Source organism: Lissotriton helveticus, chromosome 2_1 (assembly GCF_964261635.1).
Source record: "Lissotriton helveticus chromosome 2_1, aLisHel1.1, whole genome shotgun sequence".
Lineage (NCBI taxonomy): Eukaryota > Metazoa > Chordata > Amphibia > Caudata > Salamandridae > Lissotriton > Lissotriton helveticus.
This window is the reverse complement of record NC_136059.1, coordinates 1,819,849,442-1,819,864,167: the sequence shown is the minus strand read 5'-3', so window position 1 is coordinate 1,819,864,167 and position 14,726 is coordinate 1,819,849,442.

Genomic DNA, 14,726 nt, shown 5'->3' with positions numbered 1-14,726 from the left:
CTGAGTTAGTATTGCTAGGGAAGGAGTCGTATATGGTGGCTATTTTGTTCTCGAAAAAATCAGAGAGACTGTTGCATAGTGTCCGAGACACCAGTGGGGGTCGTTTTAAAGCCAGGGGGTCGGTGAAGGATCTAACAGTGTCAAATATTTCCCTGGATGATCCTTGTGAACGGGTGATTTTTTCATCCAAAAAAGTTCTTTTGTGTTCAATAATTTTTTTCCTGTATTCTTTTAAGGTAGATTTATAGAGAGATTTATGGTCAGGTGAGTAGGTTATTCTCCAACGTCTCTCGAGGCGTTTACATTCCGATTTGCTTTTTCGGAGTTCGTCGGAGTACCATGGAGCAGATGGGGCAGAACGATAGGTTTTGATGGGCCTAATAGGGGCAAGGAGGTCAATTGCGGAAGAAATCCAGCCGTTAAAGTTAGTCAAATGAGTGTCAAGGTCAGAAATCATGTCAGGGGGGTCGATAGATTGGAGATGGGTGGCGAGGCTGTCCGGGGAGACCTTACTCCAATTTCTGCCCTGTAGTTTGGCCGGGTATATATGGCGATCTTGGCGGTGCCGGGGGAATGAAAAAGGAACAAAGAGGTGGTCAGACCAGATCACCGGGAGGGGATCACTTATGGCTAGACCATCCAGATTGGTGCAGATCAGGTCAAGGGTGTGGCCCACCTTATGTGTAGGGCAACTAATAAGTTGATTTAGCCCACCATCTGATAAGGTAGACAGAAAGTTGGAGGAAGTGGAGTCCAAGGGGTTGTCTACGTGGAGATTAAAATCCCCAAGAAGGGTGAAGTTAGCATATCGCGATGTTGCTTGCAGAACATAATCTAGGAATACGGGGAGATGAGATGTTTTAGAGTTTGGGTGACGATAAACGAGGAGGCCAGTGAAGGTAAAATTGGCCGCTATTTTAATACAGAAGGGGAGTGCTTCAATGCGTTCCAATTGTTTGTAAGGAAAAGAGGATATAGTCCAATGGGATCTGTATATTATGGCAACTCCGCCTCCAGGGTGTGGGCCCTGTCTGTTTGCGCCAAGTATACTATAGCCGGAGGGAATGGCTAAGTGTATCGCCGGGTTGGTTTCATCCCCTAACCAGGTCTCGGTTAGGAATAAAAGGTCCCACTTATCCTCTTCCAAAGTTTGGGCGATGTCGAGGGTATGTTTTACTAGGGAACGGCAGTTTATCATACCAGACTTTATTCGTGCCAAGTTGGAAGTTGTCTGCAAGAAGAAGCACTTGTGCCTTAGATCGTCAGGTTGTCCTGGGAGACATTTTATAAGAGGTAAATGGGGGCTAACATCCAGGGGTGTAATAGGGGGTGAGATACAGTGTTTGGGCTTCATGTTCTTGAGCGTTGCACTATCGTAGGAGATGGGATGTGGGGAATCGCTGGATGTAACAGTACCTGCGTCTGCGGCCGCATCCTGGTCGCGAACGGGCGCAGACGGGCAGGACTCTGGCACGACTCCGGCGCGAGTCAGGCGCCCCGCATTGCGCGTCCGCTGCGCGGAGGCATGGACAACCCCTGTTAAGCGCAACTAGAGCGCTGTGAATCCCACCCACACACAAGATGGCCACCGCTTTTCTATGCCCAGGACCGGCTCCACAGCGTCAATGCTCGGCTGGGAGTGGCCCGGGGCAGCGGGAACGAGGGGGAACGACAAGGGAGAATAAAGCTTATTAAATCAAGCTGTATTGCTTAGCGTTGCAGGAGAGTACAAAAGACGCCTATTTTTCAATTTAAGAACAGGTAAAAACAAAGCAGTACTAAGTAACACAACCTCCCAGCTTCCACCTCAGGAGGTGCACAGCAATCACACAATCAAGTGCTGTGCGATCTGGGACCCCTTTTAAGCGCAACTAGAGTGCTGTGAATCCCACCCACACACAAGATGGCCGCCGCTTTTCTATGCCCGGGACCGGCTCCACAGCGTCAATGCTCGGCTGGGAGTGGCCCGGGGCAGCGGGTAAGAGGGGGAACGACAAGGGAGAAAAAAGCTTATTAAATCACGCTGTATTGCTTAGCGTTGCGGGAGAGTACAAAAGACGCCGATTTTTCAATTTAAGAACAGGTAAAAATAAGGCGGTACTAAGTAACACAACCTCCCGGCTTCCGCCTCAGGAGGTGCACAGCAATCACACAATCAAGTGCTGGGTGATCTGGGACCCCTTTTAAGCGCAACTAGAGCGCTGTGAATCCCACCCACACACAAGATGGCCGCCGCTTTTCTATGCCCGGGACCGGCTCCACAGTGTCAATGCTCGGCTGGGATTGGCCCGGGGCAGCGGGAAAGAGGGGGAACGACAAGGGAGAATAAAGCTTATTAAATCAAGCTGTATTGCTTAGCGTTGCAGGAGAGTACAAAAGACGCCGATTTTTCAATTTAAGAACAGGTAAAAACAAAGCAGTACTAAGTAACACAACCTCCCGGCTTCCGCCTCAGGAGGTGCACAGCAATCACACAATCAAGTGCTGGGCGATCTGGGACCCCTTTTAAGCGCAACTAGAGTGCTGTGAATCCCACCCACACACAAGATGGCCGCCGCTTCTCTATGCCCGGGACCGGCTCCACAGCGTCAATGCTCGGCTGGGATTGGCCCGGACCAGCGGGAAAGAGGGGGAACTACAAGGGAGAAAAAAGCTTATTAAATCAAGCTGTATTGCTTAGAGTTGCAGGAGAGTACAAAAGACGCTGATTTTTCAATTTAAGAACAGGTAAAAACAAAGCAGTACTAAGTAACACAACCTCCCGGCTTCCGCCTCAGGAGGTGCACAGCAATCACACAATAGGAGTAATGGTAATGGTAATAGGAGTTAGCGATGTTAGCGACTGTTTCCAGTAGCTAACATCTTGGCACGCCCACTTTGCATGTCATTAGCGATATATATTGATAATTCGCGCTAGCTCTTATTCGGCTCCCCTCACTGCTGTCCTTATCTATCGTCCTCCCCAACCCACTCCCACTTTTGTTTCCAGCCTCCAGGATATTCTCGCAACACTGGTCATCAACAACTCATCAGTTTTGGTGTTGGGCGACCTCAATTTCTGGCCCAACGATCCGGCCGAAAGCCCTTTATCCAAAGAATTTACTGATCTTATGACCAGCCTTAATTTTATTTCCCATGTTCATAGCCCTACCCACGTGCATGGCCATCTACTTGACCAGATTTGGACCTTGAACATCCCCACTACTCCCCCCACTATCTCCCCCTGTTCCTGGTCGGACCACTTTTTAATTTCCTTCTCCCTTGCTTTAGCTCCAGCGACCAAACCCCCCCTTCCCAAGAACACCTGGGTTAGGAAATGGGGCAAGGCAGATATGCCATCTTTCTGCTCATCCCTACTTAATTCTTGCCCCGACCTTTCTGGCCTCGCCGCCCCGGTCCAAATGGCCACTATTGATAGCTGGCTGACCCAGGCAGGCGACGACTTTGCCCCTCTGAGGCGGATCACGGTCAAGCGAGCCCATGCTGCTAACCGTTGGTTCACCTCTGAGCTTAAGGAGAAGAAACTGGCCGCACGCAGAGCAGAGCGTGCATGGAGAAGAGACTATTGTCCCGCCAAAAAAATCACCTATCTCTCTGTGCTCAAAGCATATAAGCAAGGCATCCTCGACGCCAAGACCCTGTTTTATTCTAACAGGATACTGGCAGCAGAATCCCAAACCAAAGAGATCTTTGCTACGGTATACGAGCTTGCCTCATCTAATAGAGTCACGGCCTCGATCCCCCCTTCCCAATCGCTTTGCGACTCACTCAACGATTTTTTCGTTGACAAGGTCGCAAAGATTAAGGCCAACATCCCCCTCCCTTACCCTACCTTCACCAATCCCTCCCCACCTGCTGTCACTTCCAAACTTACTTCCATTCCCCCCCTCACCGAGGTCACGCTTCCTCCCTTGCTTCACAAGATAAAGTCAGGCTCCCCCCTAGACTTTGCCCCGGCTCATATTTTGAGAGAAATCTTCCTAAACTGTCCTACCCCTCCCCTCACTCTCCTGAATGATTCACTCAGCAATGGAGTGGTCCCCACTGCTCACAAATTCGCGGCTGTTATTCCCATCCTTAAAAAGCCCGGTGCCGACCCTTCATCCCCCTCTAATTACCGTCCTATCTCCCTTCTGCCCTACCTGGGCAAGGTTCTAGAAACCCATGTTACCAGCACCCTGAGCACCTACGTGGAAGTTAACCACTGCCTCTCCCCCCGGCAGGCGGGTTTTCGCCCCCTCCATTCTACGGAGAAGGTGGTGACCTCAGTGATGGACTGCCTACGCGAGGGCATTGATACCAACCTTCCGCAGGCCCTCATCCTTTTAGACCTGTCCGCCGCTTTTGACACGGTGGACCATTCCATCCTCCTCACCCGTGTCAGGGCGGCGGGCATAGAGGGCCTGGCCCTCGCCTGGCTTGAGTCCTTCCTGAGTGATAGGGCTCAGGCAGTCCACCTAGCTGGTTTCACTGCTGCCCCTCGTAGGGTCGCATGTGGAGTCCCCCAAGGTTCCTCACTTTCTCCCCTTTTGTTTAATTTATACATCTACCCCCTTATTTTTTTGTTACAGCAGCTTGAGGTCACGGTGTTTAATTACGCCGATGACCTCCAGCTAATCTTTAACCTCTCCCATTCTTCCTCTTCATCCCTGAACGTCCAATCCGTCATGCTGTTCATTCAGGATTGGATGAACTGCAACCACCTCAAACTCAATCCGGACAAGACGGAATTAGTCCTGACCGGAGGTGGTTGCAGTCCCTGGTCCTCCTCCCACTGGCCTCCCTCACTTGGTGTCCCTCCGATCCCCGTCCCTAAGGTCAAAACCCTTGGTATTTTTTTGAATTCTTCACTTTCTGTTCACTCACAGGTCAACTCAGTTGTTTCCTCCAGTTTTTTTTTCCCTCAGAACCATTAGGAAGATCTCTCGCTTTTTCTCTCTACCCGCTCTAAAGATCATAGTGATGGCTATGGTGCTCTCGCGCCTTGATTACGGCAATATCATCTACAACGGCGCCCCAGCCTATGCCATTCGCCGTCTGCAGCTAGTGCAGAACCAGGCTGCCCGCCTGATTCATGGCCTGCCTAAATTCCACCGCGCTACTCCTTTATTGCAGGCCCTGCACTGGCTGCCGGTGAAAGAACGAGCCTTGTTTAAGCTTGGCTGTACCACCTTTCAGGCCAAAATGGGCACCGCTCCGGAGTTCATCTGCTCCGCCATCAAGCCCTACACGCCGGGCAGAGAGCTTCGTTCCTCTCATCAGGCCTTGTTAACTATCCCCCGTTTCAGAAAGAAAAAGGCAGGCGGAACAAAATTCGCAGTTCTCGCTCCTGCGTTCTGGAACTCTCTCCCGACGGAACTCCGTGGGACACCCTCCTACACTGAGTTCCGGAAAGGTCTAAAAACTCTGCTCTTTTCCCGAGCTTATAATGCTTAGACCCCCTCTGCTCCTGTTGGCCTCCCTACAACTCAACAGCGCCAAGAAACCGCGTGGTAAAAGTGCGCTATAGAAATGTTTTTAAATTCAAAATTCAAATTATATTGCTGACATGCAAAGTGGGCCCCCAGAAGCTCGCTATCTCCTACTAGCTGTCGCTAACTGGTGTTAGCGACAGCTAGGTAATAGGGCGATTAAATTATCGCCGCTTTAGCCATAAGGCCCTTGGTAATATGCCCCTCTGTTTCCAACTTGCTCTTTCTAAACGTCATGCATTGAGTCCGAGAAATTCCGAGTTATATATATGAACTTTAAATATCTCCAACGTGAAAAAAACTAACGCTTAGTTCTGATCTGAGCCATTGTAGCTCTGCATAAATCTCAAACTGAAGGCTGTTGCTGACTTTTTTTTTCTGAAGTTTCCCCTAATTGGTCACTGTGCTGAGACCTCAACTCAGTTTAAGCAGGCTCCTCCCGCAGAGACAGACAGAGGTTTGTGGCTACCACTGACATACACCTTGGAGCACTATCTATCAATTGAACCCCTCTGGCATTTGCTGCAGATTACCCGGTAATTTCTATACGACTTTGTATTTAGTACGTAAATACGTTCTCTAACAGGCTCAGCTCTGCTTCCATATTATCCAAGTAGTACAATTCCACATGATGGCTGATTCCGCATGAATTATTCATCGTCCATCCCATCAAATGCGTGGACATCACTCGCCACCTGCCAGAGTCTGCCCCTTTTACAGCTTCCCTCGCTTTACGAGCGTTTATAAAAGACTTCCGTTCTGCTTCAGGAAGGATGCTTAATTTCGGTATTTTTATTTTTCCACATACTTAATGTGTCAGGCGCTTTGCTTAAAAGAATGCCTTGAACTGTAAAGCCTGACATAATATGATTCATAAATATCAAACTTTAAGTAACGGACGCATAAAGGAGCTCCCTTGGATTTTTACTGAAGCTAAATCAATATCGAAGTTCCGGTAAGTGCAGATTTATAATTGGATTAGGTAATGTTTAATGACTTTTAAAAAGGTGATCAACTCTCCAACAGTGAGGGATGTTACGGCCTGCTGCAAAGTAAGCAAAACGTTTTAAAGTTTGAGCAGTTTGAGGGCCGTGTTTGCATCAGTGTCTTCGCCAGACAAGGCTGCACTTGAAAACTGAACATTGCTTTGCCTACAGGGGCGTATTTACAAGCCCCTTGCGCCGCCGGTGCGTCACTTTTAATATGGGAAAAGTGACGTACCGACGGCGCAAGTGGCTTGTAAATAAGCCCCCCTAGTACGTAACCTTTAACACATGACGCATTTAAATCATAAGTAAAAGCTTTTTCCTTGTCATTGATCAAGTTGTGTGGCTGAGTGTCATTGTGTTTGTGATACAGAGTTCTGCTGACACGGGCAACTCGTGGCTATATACAAGCTCTTGGTGACATCCCTATGCTGGCTGCCAAGTGTGTATAATCGGGGGAGACAGAGTTCTCTGCCCTCACCCTTTTATGTCATCCTTCCTCTGTGGGTACTCTCGGGAAAATGGCCGCTCTAATTTAGCCATGCGCTTTTAAAGTCTGGCCTCTCCCGAATAAACATCAACAATCGGACCCTTTTAACCCTATCCAGGTGTCGTCCATGCTGCGAGAGTCCAAAAGATTGATGTATGTATAGGTAAGGAAACAGCAGCGTGGTGTCCGGTATTATACATAACAGTACTTCTGTCTTTGAAAGCGATGAAGATTTCCTAGAAATGTATTTGACTGCTACAATGTTATATATACAGCAACAACTCAAAAACATGGGCATTCACGATTTTGAAGAATTCAAATTCCATCACTGCCACGTGGGCTTCTAATTTTTCAAGGATTAAGAAACTTTTTTCCAAACGTAACTTGAATGATGTTTGGCAGCAGCAATACTTCACATATCCTCTAGCCAGCAACGTACTGTTTTTGTCTTGCTTGTGCGAGCAGCACATTTATGTCAATTCTCCACCTTGTGCCTGAATTCACGGTTGGTAAGATGTCATTTTCTTGTTCTGCTGAAGCAGATGTGTCTTTTTTTCTGAATCAGCAGTTTATGTGACTTCCCTGCTTGTAGTTGTGTACTGTCAGTTGCATTTGTGTTCATGGGAAACTCCTCCTTTCCTTCCTTTCCGTTTTCATTTTTGAACTGTAAATTATATTTTTTGGGTCATGCCAACAGGAAAATCCTACTTTTGCACATCAGAGATGTTGGCGAACTATGACCTGGGTTCACCCCCTTGCTCCTGATACCTTCATGTGCAAGAGGGGCACAAAAGAAACACATATTTTCTGAGATTACTCTTTTTTTAAACATAGAAAGATGGTAATTTGGTTTAGCCTCCTTTGCGCACGAACATGTCAATTGGAATATGTAGCACCTCCGTATGAATTCTGGTGGCTCCTCTGAAAATCTGATAACAATAGGTTATGAGGTTAGGGATGACATTAAAGCGGCGATAATTTTATTGCCTGTCTTGATAATATGCCCCTATATTTCTTCATTGCTCCTTTAACAGCTGCCTTCGCTTAATTTGCATGGGTCAAGAAATCGTACTGTACCTCTTGGGGAACTGAACACGTCAACGTATGCTTCACATTTCTTTGAATGGTGTAGCTTCCTACACCAGTCTCTTAATATCTTTTAGAACGAGTTTTCACAGATTATTAGGTGATGTATATTATAACATTAGTATTGTCTCTGATGATCTGGCTTATACACTGGTCAGCCATGCTTCATGATGTATCAACTCTACTGAAAGTGATTGACATACTGATAAAATAAAGCGTAGTATCTTCGCCTCTGCTCCATTTATTTAGTCTAATGTCCCATATGGTCTTTTGAGAGTAGGATTTCCTGACATGCGAGAGAGAATATAAGTTGTGGACTCGCTATCACACAAATACTCATTCCTCCTAGTACCAGTCAAACACATACACACACCCCAACCACCTGTTTGTTTGGAAAACAATTAAATAACTTTAAACAGAGATGGAAAAATATATATACATTTTCTATACCTGTGGACTAAACAGTAAGGAATATTCATTGGCAGATGTTCCTCCTTCAGTTTGCCTGATCAGCACGTTTGCTAATATGCAAGTTCTTATATTTTGAAATGTAATCAAGGTTTCTTCATCGTTGACAATGAGCAACTGATCATAAGAAGAGAGAAAAGATGAATGTAAAGAGTAGACGAAATAATGCGAACACCTTCCTAGGACAAATAACATAAAAAGACCACAGTTGATAAATCAAGTAAACGAAGAAGTACAAAATCAATTAGAAGTATTACCGTTCTGTTTTGTGTGGCTACTTTAAAATAGAAAATTTCAGATTTTTTCTAACGCCCATATACACTTTAATCCAGTTTTCATATTGTAAACAAGAAAATTCAAACTCAAATGTTACAATGTTTTGTGTATTCATTATGTTTATGAACTGGTGGTTTTATTTTATTTATAACATGTACTAGCTTACCCGTCGCGCGTTGCTGCGATCTCGGAAGAAAGGAAATTGAAGGAAACTCGTTATGATAGCATTCAATTTACATTGTGTCATTTTTATTGAAACTTATTTATTTTAATATGGAAAACATTTCAAAGTGTTGTTTTAATTCTATTTATTTATTCGAGTGCTTGTGGATACACGATTTTTTGTTTTTCCGTTTGGTGCATACATCAGTATTCGAAAGATTATGAGGGCCCTGGGGGGCCGATATTTTAAAAAAAATTATGCCAGAAACCTTCGCGGGAGTGTACTCAACAACTTCCAAAAGTTTCATGGCAATCGGATGAATGGTGTAGTAATGCATAAAGAACAAACAGAAAGACAGACAGACATACATTCGATTGTTATATATATAGATGAGAATGGTAAATGCTTTGTTCTCAGAGCTACCCCTTTTGTGTGCATTCTCCTTTACGTAACAAGACCGAAACTTGTTCCACTTATTTTTCACTGATTAAGGTTTAGTATTTTATTTTTTGTTAAAACTGCGGGTTCTGGTTGGCAGAGGTATGCACCCTGTCCAAGCAAGAGCCATACCTTTAGTCAGGGTAAGCTAGATATACACTAAAAGATAACCTGTGCTCACACCTTTGGTCTCTTGACACAGAGCAGTCAGGCTTATCTAAAGAGGCAATGTGTAAAGTACCTGGGCAACAAACACACACAGTAACACAATGTAAACACCACAAAATACTCCACACAGGTTAAGGAAAATAGAAAATATTTATGTGAGTATAACAAGACTAAAAAGGTAAAACTCCAATAAGTAGAACTGGAGTTATGAATTTTTAAAGAATGAACTCCTTAGAAGTTGTTAGAAATTGGGTTTCTGGCTGGCTATGGTATGCACCTAGGCCAGGCGGAACCCAACACTCTATTCAGGGTAAGGGAGATTCACACAAAAATCACCCCTGCTCACCCCCTTGGTAGCTTGGCAGAGCAGTCAGCCATATCCCAGAAGCAACGTGTAAAGCGTTTACGCAACACACTTACACAGCAGTGACACACTATGCACACCACAAAAGAGACTCCACACAAGGTTATATAGAAATATCCTCTGTATCATCCATAAAAACACATTAGACCACAATCACATACATTACTGCGCCACTAGGCACTTGTCATTACTTCACAGGGATTACAGAAATCACTAGGCACTCCAGACACCTAGGTGCTCGCCTCCTCCTAGGCTCTTCCAGCGGCCGAAGGGTGGAACACCAAATAGTAAGCAAATGCAGGAACACTAGTCTTTCCTGTGATCCAGGATTCAAAGCAGCTGCCCAAGTCTGTTCGTGGCAGCTGCTACCCACCACAAATATTGCCAAGTTGGTGGGGATGCCTTGCTCGTTCCTCCCCATGTGCTGTGACCTTGTTGGGCCTCCCTCTCACCTCAGTTGGGGCTGCCGCTTTACTTACGTCTTACAGCAAACAAATGATGGACGGAATGCTGACAATGCAAACATTCTACCTCAGTCAAAATATCTGGGTTAAATCCATCGTTCTTTTGCCCACTACTCCACCCCAGTTTGGACCCAGCCATATGCAAATCAGTCTTTACCCTGTGCCCCATGGGAACAGTCCAGACCGAACTGCCAGGCCAGGCCAGGTTAGACAGTAAAAGATATAAATGATTAGCAGTATTAGGAAAGTAAACAGATGGTAGAGTTCTACCATCTTTCAGTAATCATGGATACATATAAGTCTATAAAATACATGATACAAAGATGCATACTCCTGCGATGCCTCCCTAACTAGATGTAACTAAATGTACCTAGCATATGTGTAGGTGTTAAGCCAAGAATCCATCTAGGATAAATTCAACCTCATTACTTGAAGTGAGAGCCAGTGGGACCTCGTCTTGGTCGTGCGTTGGACACCCGCAAGGGATGTTAGACCACTGCAGACAGGAATATGTGCATGCAGGAACCTCAGCATCTCTGGCCAGTGTGTCTGCCGGAAAGTCCTCTGTCTATCTTAGCAAGATGTGATGTATATATACCCATAGGTCTCCCCAGGGGTCCTACCTTGCTGCAATACTATGTTGGACTTAGGATGACGTCGGGAATGAACTTTGTACGTAGATATTATACAGGAGAGGTTAGTACTGCTGCGCTTCCAAAAATCCTCATGCATAATGTATGAGATTTTAAACTAGGGAAAACCCGTGTTCTGAATGCAGAGTTGTATCTAGGTAAAAGGTTAGTCCCTGTAAACCATTATAAGTGTAATGTAGGAAAGAATATAGGTGAAGTGTTACAGTGTTACCTGGGCCAATATCAGGGTACCTATATGGAATATAAGAACACTACCCAGCTCATGTTAGGAATTACCAATGAAGCACATATCAGGGAATCCCCAATGCATCCCTATGAGAGAGCAGCGTCACAGCAGCAAGAAACCAAATAGGCTGTTTGTCACTATCAGGACATGCCACATAGTTACGACACGTTGCCTACCTTTTACCTACTCTGCACCCTGCCGATAGAGCAGTCTAGAGCCTTCTTTAGGGGTGACTGATATGTAGTAAAAGGGGAGATGTAGACGTGGCAGCCACTTTAAATGCCACGTCACAGCGGTAGTAAACTGCACGCACAGGCCGTGCAGTGGCAGAGGCCTGAGACAGGTTTGAAAGGCTACTTAGGTGGGTGGCGCAAGCAGCGCTGGAAGCCCACCAGTAGCATTTATTTTACTGGCCAAGGGTATATGGGATACCACTGTACAAGGGACTGACAGGTAAATTAAATATGCCAAATCTTATCAAGTTTACATGGAGAGCACATGCACTTTAGTATTAATCAGCAGAGATAAAGCGTCCAGAGTCTTAAAACCACCAACAACATTTTTTTCAGAAAAAATACAGGAGAAAGGCAAAAAGTTATATTATGACCCTGAAAAAAGGGCCAAGTCAACAGAAGTCAACAGTGCTAAAAGGTTACTTGAGGTTGCACTCGACTGAGGTAAATCCAAAGTTCAGGCCGACCGCAATGGAGGGACAGGCCGGGTACAGCATTCAAACAGGTCCCGCTGACAAAGTACCTTTGATGGAGCAAAGCGACATTGTCGAAAGTCTGATTCGTTGGCTCCAATTCGCGCTGTTTGATTGATGCGTTGAAGTTAAGCCTTGCATTCTGGACCGATATCCTGTCAGAACCGGTATCAGAAAATTCTATGAGATCACACAGAATTGTGCAAGGAAAGTTAATTCTACATTTAGCGCAAAAAAGCCCAGTCATGGCAAAAAATTGCACCAATTAAATGTGCATTTGGGGTAGGATTTCCCTCCAACTTACTCCCGCCATTTAGCGCTATTTATTATAATGCAAAATGTAAACTTGAGTCTAAAATAGATGTAAATAATAGTGAGAATAAGCAACCGCTCACACTCACAGAATATGCTCTTGTGTTGGGATTTGTTCCACAAAATTTTGCAAGTAGGTGTAAATGCTGTTTTATCAGTAATTCTGTGTCAAAGAGTAACACAAAATTACCGAAATTACTCCGATTACTCCAGTGTAATTGAAATATTCACTCAGGTCTACTTATATAATGCAAGGCTGGCTCTCCCTTAGGGAAAGACTGGATTACATTATAGCAACTTAAAATGCTTAACTTTGGCTTGGGAGCAGCTACAAAAGTGATTCAAGGACTTGTTGTAATACTTATTTAACATCTGGCTTAATAGTAAAGTTTATTTTTGTATTGCTGTTTTGAAAATTATACTTTTAATAAAGTTGTAATTATTCTGCTTTAGCCAAATTGTCCTTTCTGCTTGTGTCCAGTGTCACCTGACTGATGAATAACTCCCCTGTGGTGAGATGTTGATTGTGTTCAGATAGTGGACAAAAGGCTTGGGTGTGGAGAGGTGCTTTTCTTCCTCGAGCATGATGGCCTGGGGAGTTGTGCCCAGCCCCTTCCTGAGCTTCAAACAGTGCTTACCCTGTCACTGGCAGAGGTAGCTCTCATCTAGGCCTGCCTTCCTTTGTCTTCCTAGTCAGCTTGTCTCCAAACCCAGAGGAAAATGAGAGCTGCTCTAGAACTGGTTTGGAGTGACAACATGGGATGGTTTGCCCCTTCTCATAGCAACACACATGAGTGGGCACAGGGAGCTCTGACAAAGGGAAGAAGGGTTCTGCAATGTTGGTTGTAGGTGGAGAAGGGTACTGTTGAATAGTTTAGAGCAAAAACACAGGAAGTGGTGCAAAAGTGGCTAGGGTCACCCGGGGGAATTTTTACCCCATTTATTAGGGAATTACCAGGAGTTTACCCCAGTGGTATTGGCCATAAAAGAGGCATCCCCAGTACCCCTCTCATAACAACCTTGTGCCTGAGAAGTCCTGCTTTGTTGTTTGAATCTTGAAAGAAGACTGGACCAGCTTTCCTTGAATCCAGGACTTCAGAAGTGACTCCAACTGTCAGTTGCTGACATTCTGTTTGAGTTTCATAGTATCAGGAACCAATCTGGGAAGATGAACTTTGGAACGCATTCTTCTCTCTGCTGGACACGCAGAGGCAGCTGGTCCCCAACAATCCCTAGAAATCATCCGACGAACACTGAACCAGAGACACCAGTGCTCATCTGATAATTTCAAGGAAAGGGGGTTCTGGGAACAAGCAATAAACTTAATAGTTAAAACAAAAAGCTAAAAGAAAGAAAGAAACAAATGGTGCACGTTTGTGCCGGTGAAGAAGCAAACTCTGGATCACAGAACAATCTGGGTCATCTGTCCTAAAGCTAGGAATGAGTATGGGGACCAGCTCCTGGAGCAGTAGTAAAAGACATCAATGAGAACACAAATAATCAATGACATATATCATGCATAAACTTCTGCATTGGGTCATAATAAAAGAGGTCTTTTAAAATGATTAGAATAAATCAGAAGTGTACTCACACTATATGGTGCCAAAGATAAATACACACTCACACAATATTGAGCTATAGATAAATTCACATAAGCACATCATACATTGTTTTTTTAATGAGAGAAGATATAATCTGTAATCTGTATCCTTCAAATGAAGTATGTCCAAGGCTTGAGAGCATTACCAAGACCTTCTTTCAGTGAGAAAAAAGAGAGATGTAACAGGATAACAATAAACACTGCAATAATAATATACACTTCTCTCAACAAGAACTATGCACAAATTACACAAATGATATGAGGAGGAAATTACCAAAATCCAGGCAAGTAGTGTAAAGTAAGCTGAGTGGGAACAAGAGGGAACTGTGAAACAAAACGAAGTCAGGAAGTCTCTGACTGCGAAGAGTTTCGTTACCCAAGATCTCCCCGATAACCAGAAATGAGCCGGGAGTCGAAACAATGGAATTCCAGGGAGCTCAAGAGTTAAATGTAGTCCAACAGGGATTTAGAATTATCTGCGAGTAGCAGTAGCAAGGATGGAACAGGACACTTCTGACCAGCCCCTGCAGAGAAGAGCCATCACGCCGTAGGATCTTCAACAGGAAACTCAATGTGAAGCACTGAAGATGAGCCTGGGTGAGAGTTAAATACCTTTTGCCAGGCTGATGAGTCATGGAGGTTGCTGAGTCATGCAAGCTTGTTGAGTTATGGAGGATTCTGAGTCATGGAGGCTGCTGAGTCACAGAGGCTGCTGAGTCATGGTGGCTGCTGAGTCATGGAGGTTGCTGAGTTGAGCTCTGACGTGGCCTGGAAACAAACAGAAGCTAAACACCACCACATACCGGAGCAGAGAATTAAAGAAATATGTCAGATTTTCTTCTTCCGGGAACACAA